Raw genomic sequence first — 14,549 nt, forward strand, 5'->3', positions numbered from 1 at the left:
TGATAAAATACACGAGACAAAAGTCTCTGAGCCAAAATGTGAACATTTCTGCTCTTAAAATAAACACATACAAAAGTCAGATTTGGTATTGCAGTTCACATCTAGTTCAGAGAGTTTTACAACTAAGAAAAGTTAGATCCTTAAAATTTCAACATTTAAAATAAACTGTGGGGTTTTTTAAAATTATTTTTCCTTCCAATCTCACTGGCCTCAAGGTCACAGCTCTGAATTTTCTTCCATGAAGGTCAACATTTCAATGAGATCTTTGAAGTTGTTTAAATCCAGCTCCAGTGCCTGGGAAACTGCTCAGACCACACCTTCCCCCACACCCCACATCATGTAAGTAAATTCATGCTCTGGTAAATTGGAAGGTGAGGAATTATTATAAAAGTAAACACAGAACTCATGTACAAATTAACTGTGCCCTAGAGTAAAGCAGAGGACAAATCCTTGACAGCAATGGAGAGAGATTAGGGAGATATGTCAAGCAAAATTTTCGAAGCTAGTCACTGCAAAAATCCTACAAATTTAGACAAACTAAACAGTGCTAACACAAGGCCAGAAGATCTTGTATCTCAAAGAAATGCAGGAGGTCCAATTTTCTAATCTCTCAGGTTTTGGTTGTTAATTGCTGCCCCGAGATGTGCAGGGTGTCTCTGCTTCGGCCCGCGCAACTGAAGAACGAGCCTGGACTCTTCACTTTTCGGTCTTGAGGTTGTTTATTAATTCTTATCTATAAAATTTTTTATCTGCCCAGCGGAGATCTGCTCAGCAGGGCAGCCAAAGGCACTCTGACCACCCCCGAGGCGCTGTTGTCCTTTTATACTACAAACTACATAGAACATATTTACACTTAATTCCCAATACCTATCACCTATGGTAGACAGTGCACTTCTACTCTAAACCAATCCCAAAGTGCCAACAGCACTGCAGAAAGTGTAGAACAAGAAGAAGAAGAAAGGCTGGACACGCCCAGATTCTTCCATCTTGTCACCATAACCCCCATACTAAAAATCCTAAAATCTACATTTTCACCCTGTGATCATTTTGTTATTACACCATTCAAACCTGTGTGACTTTGATGTCCTCATACAAAGCTGGCAACTTGCTCCAGGGGTCAGAATCAAATCCCCAGGTGTTCTGGGCAGCATGCCAGGGTCTCTGAGCCCCCCGGTGGGGTCCTTGGCAACTCTGGTCACCCAGAGGGATGTACTGAGTTCTGACACCAATCTTCTCTGTTTCTTCAGTTCCTTAGGATGATTGTAGAAATGAGCAGCCTTGCCAACAAGGAGCAAACACTGCTCAGAGAGCTGGCAGAGCCCATGGAGCCTCTGGAATGCCATGGGAATCTTTCAAGGTGCAGGGCATTTCTGATTTTTAGAAAGATGCAAAAGAATGACTGTGATGGTGTTCACAGGGGTTCTTGGATGAGGGAAGAGACAAGGATCTGACTCCATGTTTCAGAAGGCTTGATTTGTTATTTTATGATCTATATTACATTAAAACTATACTAAAAGAATAGAAGAAAGGATTTCATCAGAAGGCTAGATAAGAATAGAATAGAAAAGAATGATAACAAAGGTTTGTGGCTTGGCTCTCTGTCCGAGCCAGCTGACTGTGATTGGCCATTAATTACAAACATCTAACATGGGCCAATCCCAGATGCACCTGTTGCATTCCACAGCAGCAGATAATCAATGTTTACATTTTGTTCCTGAGGCCTCTCAGCTTCTCAGGAGGAAAAATCCTAAGGAAAGGATTTTTCATAAAAGATGTCTGCGACAAATGACATGATGTCACAGGTGGAGGTGTGAATGCTTTCATGTAAAAGCCACAAATCTTTACAGAAATAACTCACTTGGGAGGTTTAGAAGAATGGAGAGCACTAAATTCTCCTTAACATGGGCAGACACTGGGATGGGTGAGGATCAGAGAAGGAATTGGCACCAGTGGATGCAGAGGGACCCAGTTGGGTTTTTCTGCAGCAGAACCTCAGAACAAAGGGCAGGGTTGATGAGCTGGAAAATTGATTTCCTGCAACCCAAAGAGTTAATTCTCATCCACAAGATATCTAACTGAGGTCTGGGTTAGACTGCACAGAAAAACAGCTCAACATAGACACAATGAAGAAAAATATTTCTTATGAATATTTATTATTTCAAAACTAGCTACTCTTGGGTTGCTCTGATTATAAAGCTCTTTCCTGAATTTCCCTCAGCTTCACAAACATGACATGAAGGCTCTTGGGAAGTCTAAACTCAGCTTTAGATGTAAAGACTGAGAATGTGTGCTAAAAAGTCAACTTTTTGACTTTGCAAAATTCATTTTCATATAAGTATTTTTCCCCCTTTGAAACATTCTGCGCAGCAATTTATAAATAACATTCACTAGGCTGGTCTGATATTACCCAACCTGCATCTGTGGATACAAATATGTTGAATTCATCCTAACAGGAACTGACAGTATCAAGCACTTCTGTATAAATTGAAGCTTCAGTAGCTATTTTGAGTAAAGTGTCTGTGGGAAACAAAGAAAAGAAAAACATACTTCTGCTAGAAACAGCAAATTCATCAAAATTGAATCCGCTTGGATTAAAAGCGCTGAACAGCAAATGGATCACTATGAAAAGCACCACATCCCACATTACTCAGCACATCGACAAAAATATAAATTTTAACAGCTGTGCTAGTTCAATGCCTGTGCTTATAAACAAAGCATTCCTATATAGATTGCTTCCTGAAGATTATTGAAAATATCCTTGAGAAAAAAACTCTATTCAAGTTTTTCCTCTTTCTCTGCCTCAAGAATAGGTATAACTGCTGTCCCCAAATAGGTTATTTCACCTGGTGGGCCAGAGACCAGCCCACACACAGAGCAGAGCTGCACCAATTGCTGAGTTGGCTTTGTTACTTTATTCCTTATCTTGGGAGTTCTGCCCAAAGTCCCTGTGGCCTGTAAGTCTTTGTGCCCACTGTCAGTAGTACATCCTTCTCCTCAAGCTTTGTTAAGTTCTCCCTAAGTCTGAGATCATTGATCACATCAAGCCCTAAACTTCAATGACACAAGTCTACAGAAAACTAACTCATCATTCCAACAGCTGGACACCATAACCAAAGGCAAAAATTCTTCACACCAAGTAAAACCTTGGTTTGAAATGACATATTTTGTTGGTTTTGCTCCTCCATTATTCAGAATGTGGGACATTTTACTCCCTGCAGAGCTGGTCAACATTGAGAAAGTATCTGTATCAAACCCTGTGCCACAGCTGAATTTTAAATCCCAGCCTCCTATCATAATTGCTTTCCATACTTAATGGAATAACATGATTTTCTAATTTTGAAAAAAGGACATTTTACAGATAGGTAATGCTGCAGACAGACAGAAGAGTTGCTCTGGACATCCAAGAGCAACATTTAATGCTTTGAAGATTCACAGAGGTGAGAGAAACATAAAACATCCCCCAGCTGAAGAAACATTATTACAGGTGGCAAGAAGAATGCACCACCCTTTATCCTTGTTTTTCCAGTGAATCCTGGAGGAAAAGTGAATACCATGGTGCCTGGAGACAGGTCAGGCATGCACTGAAACCAGAAGCTGACTTTAGAGGGAGCAGGGAGCAGCCACAATTAATGTGTGACCAGACATCCAGGCCTCCTCAGTGACCTGTTTGATGGAGGCTGTATATGCTCACAGAAACACATATTTACCCAGGGAAGGCTCCTAAGGGATTCACCTCCCTGAAAACCTACCCAAGTGCTCAGGTCTTTGTGACCGTGTTCACAGGGGTTCTTGGATGAAGCAAGAGACGAGGATCTGACTCCATGTTTCAGAAGGCTGATTTATTATTTTATGGTATATATTACATTAAAACTATACTAAAAGAATAGAAGAAAGGATTTCATCAGAAGGCTAGATAAGAATAGAAAAGAATGATAACAAAAGCTTCTGTGTTGGACAGAGAGTCTGAGCCAGCTGACTGTGATTGGCCATTAATTAGAAACAACCAACATGGGCCAATCCCAGATGCACCTGTTGCATTCCACAGCAGCAGATAATAATTGTTTACATTTTGTTCCTGAGGCCTCTCAGCTTCTCAGGAGAAAAAATCCTAAGGAAAGGATTTTTCCTGAAAGATGTCTGTGACAGCTCTTGTATCTCACACTCATCTGTGTGCACTGCTATTGTTTTGACACTATCACAACAAGTAAAACAAGCAATAATAGAATAAAAAAAACCCAAACAACTGTATATCCAATTTTGAGTGCCTGAGGAAAAGATTTTACAGTCTTAAAAAGACTTCTGAAGTGCTCACTGTGCTGCTTCCACAAAGGGGACACTCCTGTGGCACAGGATACTAAAGAGATCCCCAAATTGTCCTGTAAAATATTGCACCTTTTAGTACCAGCTGTGAGAGGTGTTCAAGTTCTTAGCACCCACAGAGCCCATCATGCAGTGTCTGCCAAACATTTAAAGTTCTATACAAATGTAAAATGAGTATATTTCCATGTCAAATCATCTTAGAAAGGATAAGCCAAATCAATGTAAATTTCTCCTTATATGTTATGCATGATATGAGGGACTAATAAAGAGATAAGAAAAAGCAAAGCCCCAGTTCCATGAATCAGGAAGCCTTTTTGAATTTGCAAAACTCTGGAAGTATGTGCCATTTCCAGATATTGACTGATTTCTCAGTAAAACTTTCAAGCCTCCCCTTCCAAGTTGCTAAAGTTTCCATATTCCAGTTCAGTCATTTTGGCTCACAGATTTTGCTAAGACACAGAAAGATTTTGGAAGTTTTGCAAATCAACTGAATGCAAAAGCTGAACCTACGAACAGACCTGTTCATAAACTCAGTGCTCTCCTGAGTTTTATATACATATTTACAGCTGAAGTTCAGGATGCTGTTAGTATCATCCATCCCGGGGGTATATTTAAAGGAAACCTTTTATTCTCTGAATTCCCACTACTTTTAGGGCATGAAAAATCCAAAAGTTAAACCATTATAATGAACACACAGAGGATTTCTTTAGATTCCTTTCGAGATAAGTATTTTGATAAGTATTTAACAACTTGAACATGAACAATGACACGAAAGGATTTGTCAAAAAAATAAAACTCTAGCTAAAACTCTACTACATGTTACTTCCAGTCCCAAGAACTCTTCCATATGGTTGAAATAAATAGAAAAATTCCAAATGCTAGAGTATAACTGTAGCCAAAACATATTGTTTGACATTTGACTAAATGTATACAAAATATAGTTATACATTTAGTCAAATTTTATTGCCTCAGAAATAGACACCTTTGTACCGACAGATCAGAAAAATGAAAAAGAATTCTTACATTACTTTAGAAGGCCTGAATGGCATCATAGGAAGGCCTGAAGTCATAAAATGCGCTGTCAAAACCAGGAATGACACCTGGGGGCATGCTGATTGCCAGGCTTTTACACATCCTGCCTTGCTCCAGAGTATTTCATATTAATACTCAGAGCAGCTTTTAAGAACTATTTGCAAGTCCTACTTCTCATATTTGGTCTGTGAATACACCTATGGAGTTCCCTGAGGTAATAAATGAATCACAAATTTTTATGCTTGATAACAATGCCTTTATTTGACCTGTTTATTAATACAGCCACAAAATGAAATTATTTCAGGCTAATGACTTGCAAAGCCCTTTAATCCCTAACAGCTACCAGGTGATTTGCCTGCATGAAAAGTTTGTCAGAAGTTTCTTGCATTTGGGGCCACTTGCATCAAAATCAAAGTAAAATACAGACAAAAGACTAAAGTATTGAAATTACCATCTGTTGGATAACATTATCTTTTGCTTCTATTTCAAGAGAGAAAAGGGAATCAGAATTCACTACCAGTTTCTTCAGTTTATTTAATTTTCCAGAAAATGGATCAAAGTCTGCTTCCATATTAGTAATTGTGGCATCTTTGTACTCTTCTATTAAATTTGCAAGGAAAACTTGGTTTGCTATTATATAAGAGAGATTTAGTCCCCTTTCAAACCTCCAAGTGGAAATATTCAAGACAGTTTCATTAATTCCAAAATAATATAGAACCTGTCCATTCCTACTTGAAAAGAAGACTATGGTCATATTGGCAAACACTAAAATACAGTTCTGTCATGAAGACTTTTTTCTCCTCTATTACTGTTTATTGATAAGGGGTAGTTTTGCTTCAATTTGCTTCACAGTTTACTGTGCCGTAAACATGTAACAGTTCTGTTTACTCATTAGTCAACAAAAGCAAATAAAACTCATTTACAGTGAAATTATATTTATGAATATTCTGCTTGGTATGGCACTTTTATCAGTCTATCTATCTTATCTACTAATTTGGAAGCTCTTCTAAGCACCCAAATCTGGGTTGCCAAAGAAAGTGAGCAGCTGCTACTCCCATTTGCAATTAGTCCTGGATAATCAGAAGCTTTGATTAAATAAAAACTACAAATGGCTGGCAAATCCCAGCTACATTTTAGAGTTTGAATTCCTTTCATAAAAACCATTCACTCTGAATACAAACTCCTCTCCTCATGCTAAAAAAAAATATAAAAAAGCAGGTTTCTAAATTCTGCCTTTTGCCAATTAAATGAGAACCAGCTGTGCTTCACAATCTGCAGAGGAAACAGAAGATGCTACCAAGTTTCCTAATTAAAATGAAGAAGGCAATCAAGGCAAAACAGATTTGGACCGCAATTCTTGAAATAGTTTTCTAATCTTTGTCTCATTTACAATTATTATGAAATGCTGCCCACACTGGGCATAGTATGGGTAACTATTGAGGGTTTTTCAGTATTTTTCACAACAGAGAAGCACCATGCTCTGCAAAGAAGGCCAGAACAGACCTCCTTCTTACACAAAAGCTTGTTAGAACAACTTTCTTTTAGTGACAAAAGTTCTAATTTGATTTTCTTTTTATACATACAAAGTCTGCCAGAGCAGACTGAGAATTGTACTTTACAGTTTCAGGTAACACTTCTACTTTGCATATATTCATCTTTCTAAATTGAAGAAAGTTGTTGAACTAACCATTTATAATGCCTGTGACTCAAATTTTCAGGTTTAATATAATCTGTACTAATACTAAAATACTTTGTACATATACTTCTATCTTCTTTGCAGAAGATTACTTCAAGAAAATATTGACTTCACTAATTTTTTCTTTTTTTCAGATGTAATGAACACTCTTTAAGGAAATAACATATCCTACTTTCATAAGTGGTTTGTGCTTGTTTCAAACCTATCCACATAAAATGGGTTATCTCCCCAAGGTGTTTGCTAGAGATTTTTATTTTTTTGTCTGGAGTGAGACATCAGAATTCTTCTGTTTGGGAACTGATTGGATTATGTTCATTAGTTTATGATCATCCCAGAAACACACTCATAAATCTTACTGCAATGCCATTAGAATAAGATGTTCTGATTATGCTTTATTAAAGCAGATGCTACCATCTGCCCTGTAGAGGAATAAAAATATGATTCACTACATTCAAGAGACACTTGGCAAATATCTTCCCCTGTCCAAATAAGATTTCTGAAATAAACTTTGGGTCGAAAATAATGCAAACTGGAAATAAAATTCCTTTTTTTTTTGTAGGAGCAGTACATAGAGAAGAACGGAGGCAACCCCAGCAAAGTCACCTCTGAATGCAGAGACCAACCAGACTTGTCTTCAGAAGAGGATAAGGTAAAACAGGAGTTCCCATACTCTAAGTGAAATCCAGATTAAAATGCAACAGCTTAGATTTATCTTCACTAATTACTTTAACTCACACACAATCTGTTGATCTTAAAGACTATGAAGACCTAAGCAGCAAGTGAATCATTCCCTATGAATATTCATACACTTTCTGTTGCTCTAATGGAAACAACACTCACAGTCAGCATTGGATAAGCAAGACTTGGAGCAGAGGCATCCTTTGGACCTTTTTCTTGACTTTGAGTGTTCAGTCTGATTTCAGCCCTCCAAACCAGTGCAAGGTTTCATTGAAGGAGAATCAGCTGATCTGTTTTCTCCAAATTCACATCTGCTTCAGGAAACCATCATCAATTTATCACCATTTCCTTGGGTGATATGCCAATGGCTTCTCATACAATCACCAGTTCATACTTGCAACTTTTTGGAAGTCAGATCCATTATTTACTATTCCTTGAATTACACTGTCTGGTCACATCAGGTTTCTTATCTTTACCCCTCTAAAAAGTGTTCTATTTTAACCTGTATTCAATCCTCAACTTTTATCCTCAGTTACTTCAGATTTAACCTGGAAAATTTGACTAAACACAGAATGTATTTTATATATCACATACACAGAGTTGAGAAAACCACTAATGGTTTCTCATTTGTTTGTTGATGATCTGACAGAGAAATAAACCCCCAGTTTAGGAATTTGAAGATACCACATTTTCCTTTTTGATCTGTATGAAAATATACAGCTCTTTCCCCTCAGCAAGTTTCAGTCACAGGTTTTGCAGAAATACTAGTGAACCACAAAATAGGCATAAAATCTTGCTGTACAGGTTATCAAATTAGAGTTCAAAATCCAGGTTGTGCTTAAAATCCTCTAAACCACTACACTGGAACTTGGCAGGTGCACATTATAAACACAAATTTACTGAGACTGGCAACGGTGCCACCAGGATTTACTTTTTATGTTTGCTTCAGAAAGAAATTATCTTCGTAATTTAACTGCTTTGTTCTTGCATCAATGAATTACCAGATAAGAGCAAAATGCTATTGAGAAATGGTTTTATAAAAAATAAACCTTTGAAGATGAAAACAAAAAAGGTAACTGTAATGTTACAAGGTCAGAGAGACTTGAAATTAAAATGTCACACGAAAACATACAGGCAGAGGCATCTAGCTACAAGAAAAAAAGCACCTTTATTTTGTTGCTTAATGTGCATCTATGTAAAAGAAGAACTAAAATGTTGTAAAGGTGGAAGAAAGAAGAAGGGAAGAAATTCAACCTGCCACAGGTTATCAAAGACATCACCTCAGAGCTGGTGCCTAGACAAAGGTAAAGAACAGATTGAGCAAAGGGGGACTCTCAGTTTCTTCAGCTTCAAAGCAACAGGTGAGTTGATAGCACTGAACAGACAAAAGCAAACTGGGGATAATTTAAAGAACTTAATTTACTGCTCAGTCTATCCAATTCTCAGGGTATTGTCTGAAGCAAAGTTATTTTATACACATCTACAGAACTCTGGTAACTGATCAAGTGTCCCTCCAGGGACATCCACTGCTGCTAAACCCTCTTGAGTATCTTAGGAGATTTTCAAGGTTATACCTAGAGAGGTTGGAGTGATCTCTGGGAATGGGGGTGGCAAACAGGAATGAGAAACATCTCCAGAGACTGGAGTGATGCAACTTCACTGATAGAAAAGTGACTTCTGACAGTCCTAATCTACTGCCCTAAACAATGTCATCTTCTGCTGCATTGATATTTCCACACCCTTGGGTATTTCTGGAAAACACAAAAACCTTGCTTTGTACAGCACATTCAATGATTTCGCACCTATGCTGAGCGATCATTTTCATAAAACACATTTCCTTATTTATCATTCCCTGCTTTGACAAACTAAATCATCACATTATAGGCTTCTAAAGCAAGCAGGAGATTTCCTCCTATTGCTGTAAATGTCTTTTCTGGGTAAGGAGCAGGAGGAAGGTGGATTTTTTTTGCTAATAAGCAGAGCCCTATTGAGGCTCTGCTTTACCTGTGTGAACACAGTCCTTTGCTAATCTTACCAGGTCAAGGCTGCCTGAGCTCAAACAAATCCTTAGCTGCAGGGAAAACCAACTGAGTTTCTGGTCTGCCTCTGAGTAGCCTCATAAGAGTGAAAGCAGTGTCTGGGCATGAGTGCCTTGTAGGGATTTGTGGGAGTTTGTTTTGAGGAGAGAGACCAGCAAGAGGCAAAGAGGAAACAAGTGAGGTAAATGAGGGCTGGAAGCAGAGCTGCACATGGAATAACAAAGATGAGGCTCAGTGTCTCTTACTCTGTTTTCATTTTCTCCTCTTTTGCACTCACAGGACATTGTCCCTCTGCCTTTCCTGCCTGTTTGCTGACACAATCAGCGTGTTGAGGAAGGTGATTATTAAGGTCTCCATTCTACTCTTGTCCATCTGTCCTCCTCCCATGCTCCATTCCAACTCTCTCTGCCACATGGAGCCACATTTTGCTGCCTCAGAGCCTGCATGGTCTGTCTGTAGAAGACCTGACCCAGTGTAACAAGCATGACAGGAAAATGGGAGAATGGATTCCAGAGCCCAGAGAGCACTTCTGTGGTCTGTGCCTACACCTACACATTCTCCCTTTGCTGGATACCAACACTCCCTGATCCCTTTTCCACACTGCTGACACCACAAGAAGAAAGATGAAGTGAGATCAGACACCGGAGGAGTGAGGGGAAGATAACTCTCATTATCTCACCTTTACCTAGTCCTTCCCTACCTCCTTCCTGTCTTCCCTATTTTTCTGCATGTGGATAGGGCTGCTGGAGTGAAACAGGGATGGCAGCAGCAGAAAGTGCCCTCTGCACCATCCCTCTGCTTCCTGGGACAGGAGATGAAAGCAGCCAGGGAAGCTGGAATCAGGGAACAACACTCCCAGCCCAATTCCTACCACGTTCCAGCCACACAGATCAACCCAGTTTCTGTCCCCTTCCTTTAATTTGAGCTTCCCATAGGGCAGAGTCCCAGATGGGTGACAGATAAGCTGCTATATGTTTTGTCAGGACGTTTGATTACTACCTGGCTCAGGTAAATAAAGCATTTAAGCTTTCAAAAGCAATGCTGACATTAGTTCAGAAGAGTTACAGGCAAGTCATGTGTCTCTACAACAGAAAAAAACTTCAGCAGTCAGTGATGAGACCAGTCCTGAGTTATCCCTCAGCTTAAGTCTTGTTACTGGGGACTTGAAATTACTTTGTACATTATAAATAATATCATTATTATTATTACATTTTTTTCTCATATTCTGGTACCAAGCTATAACTGTCCTTAAGATAAAGCTGGGGTTTTTTTGAGTTCTCCCTCTCTTTAACTTACACTGGGTTTCCTTCAGGTTCAAGAGGCCTTTGTAATTGTTCTCAACTGGAATTACAAGTGGATGGAACACCCATATCATCTAAAAACCAACAACCCATATTTGCTTATGGTTGTCCCAGTCTGACCTTGCACTTTCCTGGTATATGAGTTTTATTCCAAGTATTTCTCCATTAGAAAGATGGAGAGAAACTTAAAGATTCATTGGTTTGAAAGTTCATACAGCAGGTGCAAGTAAAAATCAGGAACACAGGCAAAGTCAATAAATAAACATGGAAAGTTGGAATTCTGCTTTCTTTGCTCTCCCACCTGCTCTTTCCACATTTCCATAGAAGTTTCAGAAAGTCTTTTATGCACTTGTTCATATATTCCTTTTATAAAAAAAAACCCCAACACAATAACCCCAGAGAAGCGCTCCTCAGTGAATCCCTTCCTTCCACAACCTTAAAATTCAAAATCTGAAATTGCAAACAACCTTTTTTGGCCATGGAAATACAAAGTGTGGTACATGCAAATCTTCAAAAGCACCCATTGCACTACACCCACACACAGTCAGACCTGCCAAAATGAACCTCAGCATCTTCTTCTGCCCCATGCAAAGCTGAGCAAAGGACGATGCACGAAGGAAGGTGGTTCCTTATCCTTCTCGCAAATGTTAGGAGGAGGTGATTTTATCAGAGCAGCGCGAACCTCGAGCGCTAACCCATGGGACGGGGGAATCACTTGACATCCCCTTACCTTCCTTATCTCTGTGCTGCTTGAACAACCAGCTACATCTTCCAGCTACTTTGTCCTGAATACCCTTTAAACAACCTCTTTTTCACAGCTTTTTTTATAGTTAATTGTCAAAGCCTGGGAAGGGGAGGGCTCCCACCTTAGAGAACTCGGCTGCAGCTGGGTGTCATCATATCACTAACAGCTCTCACTAAACCCCCTGCCCTACGCCAACAAAGCGCTTTATTTACCGACCTGCCAGTCCAACGGGAGTCTGGGAGAATCAATATTTACCTTGCAGGAATCGCGTTTGTTTAAAAGCCCCGCTCTTTTTGGATGAGATGGGATGGAGCGGGGAGAGCAACAGGAGCGGCCTCGGCACCGAGAGCGGCCCCGCTCGGACACCCCGGGCCCGCTGACCTGGTCCTGATTCTGATCCTGGTCCTGATTCTGATCCTCTTCTGGATCGTGCCCGGCGCGCCTCCGCAGCGCCGGGATACCCGGGACAGCTGGGACCGCTCTCCGCCGCCTCCCGCACCGGGCGCTCGGACGGCTGCAGCCGGGCCCTCTCGGGCAGCCCGATCCCTTTGCAGTCCCGTGCCCGATCCCGTTCCCGGTGCCAGCCCGGGCTCGGTCGCGCTCGGGGCCGCCCCCGAGTGACGGCGCCTGGCGCTGCGGCCCCCCCGCGCGGGCAGGTGCTCCAGGGAATTTCTGCGCTCTGGGAATTCTCTGCACAGCGTTTCTCTCCCCCCTTCGCTATTGCTGGAATCGAAAGCATTTTGTTTTAAGTTAGTTTTTCTCTTTCTTTTTCTTCTTCTTTATTTTTTTTTTAATTTTTTTGGTGCGTTTTCCTACCCAGGGGTTAGGAAAGTCCCCGGGGGTTTTCCAGGTTAACACGGACATCGCGGTATTGACTGAGGAAAACACCAACTACTCCAAAGATTGAAAAATCGCGTGTTTCTCTACTTAAAGCACTTCTCACCGACTTTAATTCTCTCAGTGAAATAACAGCATAGGTGGTTTATATTGTTATAACTATTTCATATCACCTCCCCTGTTGACTCCTGCTCAAAAATCAGCCTGGAAAAAAATCAGCATTAGAGGCTGATTTTTGAGCAGGAGTCAACAATCTAATGAGATTTTTTTTTACTGAAAAAAAATCTCAAGTGCAGGAAGGCTCCAAGTACACAAACCTTAAACAAAAACACATTCATGAAGTGTAGCTTTTCTTGTCTCTAGAGATTCCAGGATCACTCATAGAAGTATGAAAAGTGCTGCGAGTTTTGGTCATTAGGAGTTCCCTGGTAGCTTGGGGCGCCTGGATGAGCAAAAATCTGATAAAGGGTTCCTGTTGAGCAAAGGGGTCACCTGTGCTGCACTGGCACAGCTCTGTTACAGCAGCTGAGTGCTTCTGGGGATGTCAGTTTTCTGTGGAGCTGGCTAAACAAAAGTAACTGCTTAGCAGAAAGTGAGCTAAAGAGGTTTCAGACACATATACAATTAACACACACTTTTCACTCTTTGTGGAGTGGTTGTATTTTGACCACTACAGTTTGCTGTCTTTTTTTCTGGCATGATGGTATCTTTCACCTAAATAGTTTAAGCATGTCTAAAATACATGGGGTTTTTTAAGGTATTTTGTCACTTATAACACTTCTCAGTTTTAGAATCTCTTTTTGCCTAGAATAATCTTCCAGTGTATTTGGGGTGTTAAAATTTGTTCCCTGTTACCAGCTGAGCCACTCTCTGACCTTGGGAAGAATTATGTGTTATTTCAGTTTTGCTTTAAACTTACACAAAACACCAAGGCTATGAATCACATACCAGATATTCCAGATAGAGGATTGGACCTCACTGTAGAGAGCAGACATGCCCAAGGTGGGGGAGAGAGAGAAAATGGGAAGTGAGGTAGAATTCCTTTGAAACATCTCTGAACATGCCAAAGAATAATTTAACCTGGCAAGGATCCATGGGCTGTGTATTAATTTGGCTTTTGAGTGTTTCTTGTCTTTTGTCTCAACTTTGAAGTAATCCTCTTAAATATGTCATGTAGAGGAGCAGTGAAAATGACACAGGTTGATAACATTTGCATTTCTCATAATACCAATACCAAAAATTATTGGGCAGCTCTGCTTGGTGAGTATTGGGAAAGAGTCAGTGGAATTTAGAACAATCTGGGCAAAACTTGGTTGAAAACAGCCCAGTTTCCCCTCCTTTTCCCCAGCTCACTGGAGGTCTCAGACAGGTATGTGGACAGCTTTGCCAGTGACAGAAGCAGCACCTGGGAGCCTCACTGATGCAGGATTCCTCCTGTGCTGTTCATTCCTGCCCTGGAATTACCAAGCCCCTGCTGGTACATGCTGCTCTCCAGTTTCTCTGGGAGAAGCAGTGTCAGGCAGGGCCTGGGAAGGCGAGCACAGCCTTGCCCCAGTGCAGGGGAAGGGCCTGGAATGGGGAGGCAATTACTGCCACTCCCTTGGGAAGAGCAGGCAGGAGCAGAGGGAGGCTGAGCACAGAGCACAAGCCCCTGTCTGTTCATGGCTCATGATTTTACAGCTCTGCTTCTTTACTGTTCGACACAATATTGCTGCACCACCAGAAAGCAGAGAGAATCTTAATTCTGGGCTCTCTTTAGCTTGTTGGTCCTGTCTATCCTGTTTGTTATCATTGTAATAGGTGAGTCAGTTCTGCACCTCTCTCAGTGTAGTGGGTTCCAGGAGCACTCCCTCAGCTGTGCTAGCCTCTTGGCTAATTACCATTCCAGAAGTGCCCCTTCA

The sequence above is a fragment of the Molothrus aeneus genome, chromosome 6, assembly GCF_037042795.1.
Source record: "Molothrus aeneus isolate 106 chromosome 6, BPBGC_Maene_1.0, whole genome shotgun sequence".
NCBI lineage: Eukaryota > Metazoa > Chordata > Aves > Passeriformes > Icteridae > Molothrus > Molothrus aeneus.